The following is a 6,000-nucleotide window of genomic DNA, read 5'->3' as shown; positions in this document are numbered from 1 at the left end:
TCACTGTTACGCTCTTAATATATCATTCTCTTTCTGGTTTGTTTTACTGTTTAGACTAACTACACCTAGAAACACTTGATTAAAATCTGCTTAAATTCTTCAACATCCAGTCCACTTGTTTTATTTAGAGGTCAATTTGAATTATGTAACAAGACAATACATAATAATGAAAAAATGTATCAGTAACACATCGGACTATAAAGCAATTGCATAGCCTATTAGATCACAGACATCTAGTATCATCCTGGTGGGCTTAACAATTTTAGGGAACCCACTATGAGATCATTTGACATCTTAGAGGTGATTAACACTTGCAGTAGAGGTAAAATATTGACACATAGATCAGGTGTTATCAAAGCTGAAGAACGTCCAACTCTATTGGCAAGCAAAGCATTCCCATCCCAGACGGTTTGGCTGCCCCCATTGGAGTAATTCAAAATTTAATTGCTGCTTAGACAATGATGTGTCCAGGAGGGTCTTCCCCCAGCTTCTCTCTTCAGAGAATATTGCAACCCAAAGCAGACAAGAAGCAAAAATGGAAGCACCTTGTACTGAACTCCCCATTCTCTTTTAAAACAATTCAAGAAAGTTTCAGCACTTTTGTGAATTCAGAGTCCAGGGGTCAGAGGTCTTGGAACGTTATCGATCCCACATTTCTTCTGCGCTCAGTTTACTTCGTCATCTTTTAACTTAATGGGTTTACCTCACAATCTTGTGTTCCTCTGCAAGCGTTTGAACTGCTGGGTATATCTTGACCTGGCTGAGCTCTTCACACATACCTGTAACTGATTGAACCAAACACACCAGCCAAATGGGAAATCAATGTCTTCTCAAATACAGCTCAGAGCCTGCGGATCACTCACTGTTATCAAAATAATGTCTTTCCCATCAATGCCATGAGGCATACTTAAGGCTAGCCTCCCTTAACATGCAAACAACCTGGCCATAGTATGTGGAATACAATACCACACATTACTGTCTTAGTAAGAAATCTTTGAGTCATTCATTACAACAGTTTTTCTCTTTTTAAATTGTTATTTCATCTACAGATGACGTTCAGAATTGTTGGATGACTTATTTCTAACGCCCTATTGTCGGTAAAAGAGCTTGTTAACACACGTCAATGTTGCGTAAACACTTGAGAAAATATAGATATTAAAATGAAGTCAGGAGACATATAATTGAGATAAAGAGTGTGTTTTGTAATATGTGTCAGTTTGGGCAGCCACTGCCTCACGCCTGACTCAAAGTCATCCTCCGTCTGACAGGGAAGCCAGCAGCACATTTACTTTGCAATCAAAGCAAACGGTGACGTCCAAAGAAGCATCCCGGCCCTGATGGGAGATAGCGGCCCTGGCTAACTATGTGGTCTTTGTTTTTTTGCCCTGTGGTCATTTTTCTGCTCAGTTGATGAGAAAATCAGAGTTAATTGTTGCAAGAAAAGACGAGGTCATCAGCCAGAGTAATTTAAAGGAAAATGAGGTTCCGCTAAAGATGACCTCACCTCTGCGGTCAGAATCCCCTTTCCCGCCTCCTCGGGCGAGGATGAGGGTTCTTCTCTGGCCAAATCCTGCACATGTGGCTGTATGGGAGGTAGACATTGAGATTAAAATAGGGGTCAATGACCAGGATAGACTTTTCAAAGTGCTTCATCAGTTCTATCCTGTTCAACTGACTGGCCAAGTTACACTCATTGATAGCTCAAGGGGCTCATAGATCACTCAGCGCCCGTCTGTGTATATCTAGCAGTGTCGTTCATCACATGACTAGGAAATCTACTGGATTTCTTATGTGACCTTTAAACTCTTGTTCCCATCTCGAAGGGGCTCCCCCTTTTCCCATGTGGTCCAGCACTCTGTTGATTGCTGCCTGGATTAAAGTAGAGCAGGGAAAGAGTTCCGTGTGCTGTTCCGCTCTCAAGCTGATGTCCTTTAATCTCACAGTAACTTTGATCCACCCCCCTGATCAGGACCTGGAGGAAAATTAAAGACCTTCCACCGACTCGCAAATCTTCAGTTGGCTCATGAATTTGCCAGCACACTGGTGCACATCATGAAGGAGTGACTCCTCGGTCACCATGTCGAAGGCACAGACTTATCAGGACAAGGCCTAAACCACCTGTGCACAACCCTTTCTTTGGTTTAGCATTGGGAAAGAATGAATGAACTTCCTTGACCCTGCTGTGAATTTAAACAACAATGCGTTTTGGAAGTCAGGGCCGAGGTGCTGAGGACGGTGGGATTTTAGTGGTGGGGGATTGGCAGTGTTTGGGGTGAGGGAGGGACACACCATTGCACAATTTCATCCACTTTTTTTAAGAATACATTTCGACACAAAAGTAAACTGAGCGATCTCTTAGAATCCACGGCTAATCTCATCCTCACTCCCCCAGCACAGAAACCCACACATGCAAACACACTACTAACTCCTGGAACAAGCAGACAAACACAGACATCAAGCTAGGCAGACTTATCGTGTGAACGTCCATGCAAACACAAAGAAGACGGGGGTGATCCATAAACAGGGTGATCCACAAATCAAGCAGCACTCAGGTTTAACGAAAGTAAACAACTGCACAGCAAAGCAGTAATTAATGGCACCCTTCCCTTTTCTACAGTAAAGACATGTCAAACAGTGGGGACCTGGCAAGGTAGATTACCGAAGATTTGCAACACTTGAGGATTACTCAAGAATGCCTGACTTTGATCTCTCTGCACTTAGCCTTTGATTCAGAGTAATTATTTAAAGGAGTGAGGATTTTCCCCACCAACACAATGATAAATGGATCTAATGATTTCTTAATTTTCAGGCAGCGAGACAACCTTATCTGTGTTTGCGTGTGTGTGTGCACGCCTGTGAGCATGTGATGTTTGAGTGCTTTGTCTGCCACATACCCCACTGAGGTGAAGATATCTATGGACATGCCATATATTATTTATGTTTTCAGTTTTAAATTCAATTTCACAGGAACAGACATAATTCCTAAGGTTGATCTGCACCCTCCCTGTCTGAAGTATTCTCACCTGCATCTTCTCTCTGCTGCACTTCTAGATAAACAGAGAGCACATAAGTTATTCTTAATTACAGAATGGATTTATGCACTGCTGTGCTATTATCTTCTGGTTAAAAATAATTCTGCCTGCTGTGCCCATGTTCCTTTCCATCAAAGGTCGGTCAAACTAGATTGACTATTTATATATAGTCAATACATAGTCAATTCAGCACCCATATTGCTACTTAAATTCAACTCCTCAACTAAGTTCAGAATGGTGCAAAACCCTGACCAAAATGCACACAGCATTCACATCATTCCTATGCCCAGCTACGAAGAAGTACTATATGCACACTCAAACCTTCTTTGATCTAAATGATGAGGGCCAACATCCTGTTTGGAAATGCAACACAAAAATGAATGAATTTTCATTGTCTGTCTCCCTCTTACTTTTTCAGTGTACTCGAGAACAGCACAGTAACATTGCATGCTACCAACAAAAAGATGTAACCCAAAGATGAAAGAAAGCCTGCATGTTGTTCGAAAGAAGACCAGACAGAAGAATACAGTCTCCAAAACAATCCTTTCCTTAATGTAGCACGGGTATAAGGGTTTGCCTTCCTTTTTTTGTAACTCCATCAAAGCTCTCCTCAAGAGCCAAAACCATAGCTCTGAATGAACATAACTGAATCTTCAAAGACGACCACTATCTTCCACTGCCAGCTTGCTACATGTTTCATGGGCGTCTCATGGGCGGTCAACGTTTCTGATTAGCATTTATCAGGTGCTGGCGTCTCTCACGTCATTGTGGGCCTTTAGGTGATTGCTTAGGCACAGCCTTGTGGGGCTAGATTTGCACACGGATTTTGCCTCTTCCCATCTTAAAGGATTAAGTTGCACCCACATGATCTTAAACAGCCATGTCAGATAAAGAAAAAAACATCCAGCTATTCGGTAATGACAGAGGAAACTGTGTGTCACGTTATGATCTTAGGGTGAGCCTTAAAGGGTCATGAAACACCAAAACACATTTTTTGAGATGTTGACAGTCATATATATGTCTCACATTGCTAAAAACACAATTTGGACACAATATTTCACAAAAATGTGAAAATTGGTTGTTTTGCATCATTTCGAGCAAATTCGTTCTTCCAGTTTTAAAAGAAATTTTGAAGCTACGTCACGGCCATGAGATCCTTGAGTAAATTCCAGCGTGGAGACTGGATGTCTGTACTGGCAGGTACAACGTGACGTCTTTGAGCTTTCAGCATTAATTCATGAGAAAGACTTTCACGTTTTTCCAGACCACCAATCAGCGCACTCTATTGTGAATGAGGTACAACTTTATAATTATGCATGATATAGCTTCGAAGACCTGTTACAGTGTTCAGAGAGACACCACGTTGCGTTGCCAACTGTAATTAAAACAAATGAAAGAAGAATACGTTTTCAGAGACATGGGTTGTCAGTGTTGTATTTGTGTTTTGTTTTCGCTGTGTGTGGACGTGTGTGGATTACAGTGGTCTGCTAACAGGCAACAAAAATAATATCGTCAGCAGTACACCTTCAGTTTTTAAAGACATGCCTTAGTCAAAATGATTTAGTTACTTAGTTTGCAGTACGTTAATATCACTACAATATTATGGACTGAAAGATTTGCTGTAAATGCTGCTCTCCTAATTTAAACATCTTAATCAAACTATTGTCGTCATGTAGGATTTTCGCCGCATTTTATGACACACACAGCACTTACTGAGTCTTTACTTCTACCGAGAAATGCGGAGGTTTTTCTTCCCATACGGAAGAAAAACAAAAAATATATACAAAAAATCCTGTTAAAACAACCCTCTTCCAGCAGTTCCTCGCATCCAATATCTTTTTTGTCACGGGGGGCATGCATGAAAGTTTCCTAAATGAAAGTTAAAGTGCCAAACTGCAGTTCAAGTCGACAAACTAAGAATGAAACACACAAAATTGCATAAAACTCTGGAGGAAAAGTGGATAGCTTGGTGACGCGATGACGTTAATAGTAATATGTGCTATAACATGTAAAACGGGATCATGAAAGGAACATTCAAAAAGCAACGCATGTTGCCTTAATCATATTATTATTTTATACAGATTAAGGCAAATAATTTGATGACTGATGTTCACGTAAACTAAGTCACTGCTATGTAGTCTCCTGCATCTGTGTTGCCGCTGTGAAAATCAGCACATGCACTGAAATTCCCCTTTTCATGAAAACCCTTCCCTCTTTTGCCATTCGACACTCCCACCTAAACAAAGCTGGACTCACCCACTTTCCTGACTTGGAGGGGGGGGGGGGGGTTCATGGCCCTTTAACAACATCAATTATTAATTGCAAAAATAAAACTGAAAAATTATTTGAATAATACAATTGGTGTAATGTTCAATTAAAACCACAAGGAAAAAAAAAATCTCCATTTCACTTGAAGAGGTAATGGATGTCTTGGGGCATGTACTGCACCACTCAATAAAATGCAGGTCAAACCACTGATTCCTGAGAATGTTACAACTCAGCTTCCCTGAGATGTTTACATTTAGTTGATTCCTTTCAGGACAACCCTTCTGAACTGGCTGCTGTATCAGTCTTAACACCTGTGAAAGGTACTTCTCTGTTCAAATTTACTTTATATTGGGTCCGGTCCAGAATGAGCCAATTCTGAAGGAATGTGAAGCCGTGCCAGGCTAGCACGGCTGCTGCTCCTCTGTACAAACAGGAGTGTCGGGCGTGAATGCCATGCCAGTTCATCTGAGACCAAAAAGCTCAGTCTTTTGCCGACAACGGCCCCAGACCTGTCACTGATTTAAATGAATGATTATTGGGAACCTGAGTTTTTAATCATTCACAATTGCTGGGTTCAGTTTTAATTAAAAACATAATCTTTGTTGTATCTCTTGCATTCAGAGGTCATTTTGGGTTTCTCGATTAAAGGTGTCATTCAAAGTATGAACCATTCAGAGATGAGCCCAAAATGGATCCTTAA

This window comes from Danio aesculapii, chromosome 14, assembly GCF_903798145.1.
Source record: "Danio aesculapii chromosome 14, fDanAes4.1, whole genome shotgun sequence".
Classification (NCBI taxonomy): Eukaryota; Metazoa; Chordata; class Actinopteri; order Cypriniformes; family Danionidae; genus Danio; species Danio aesculapii.
This window is presented reverse-complemented; position numbering follows the sequence as displayed.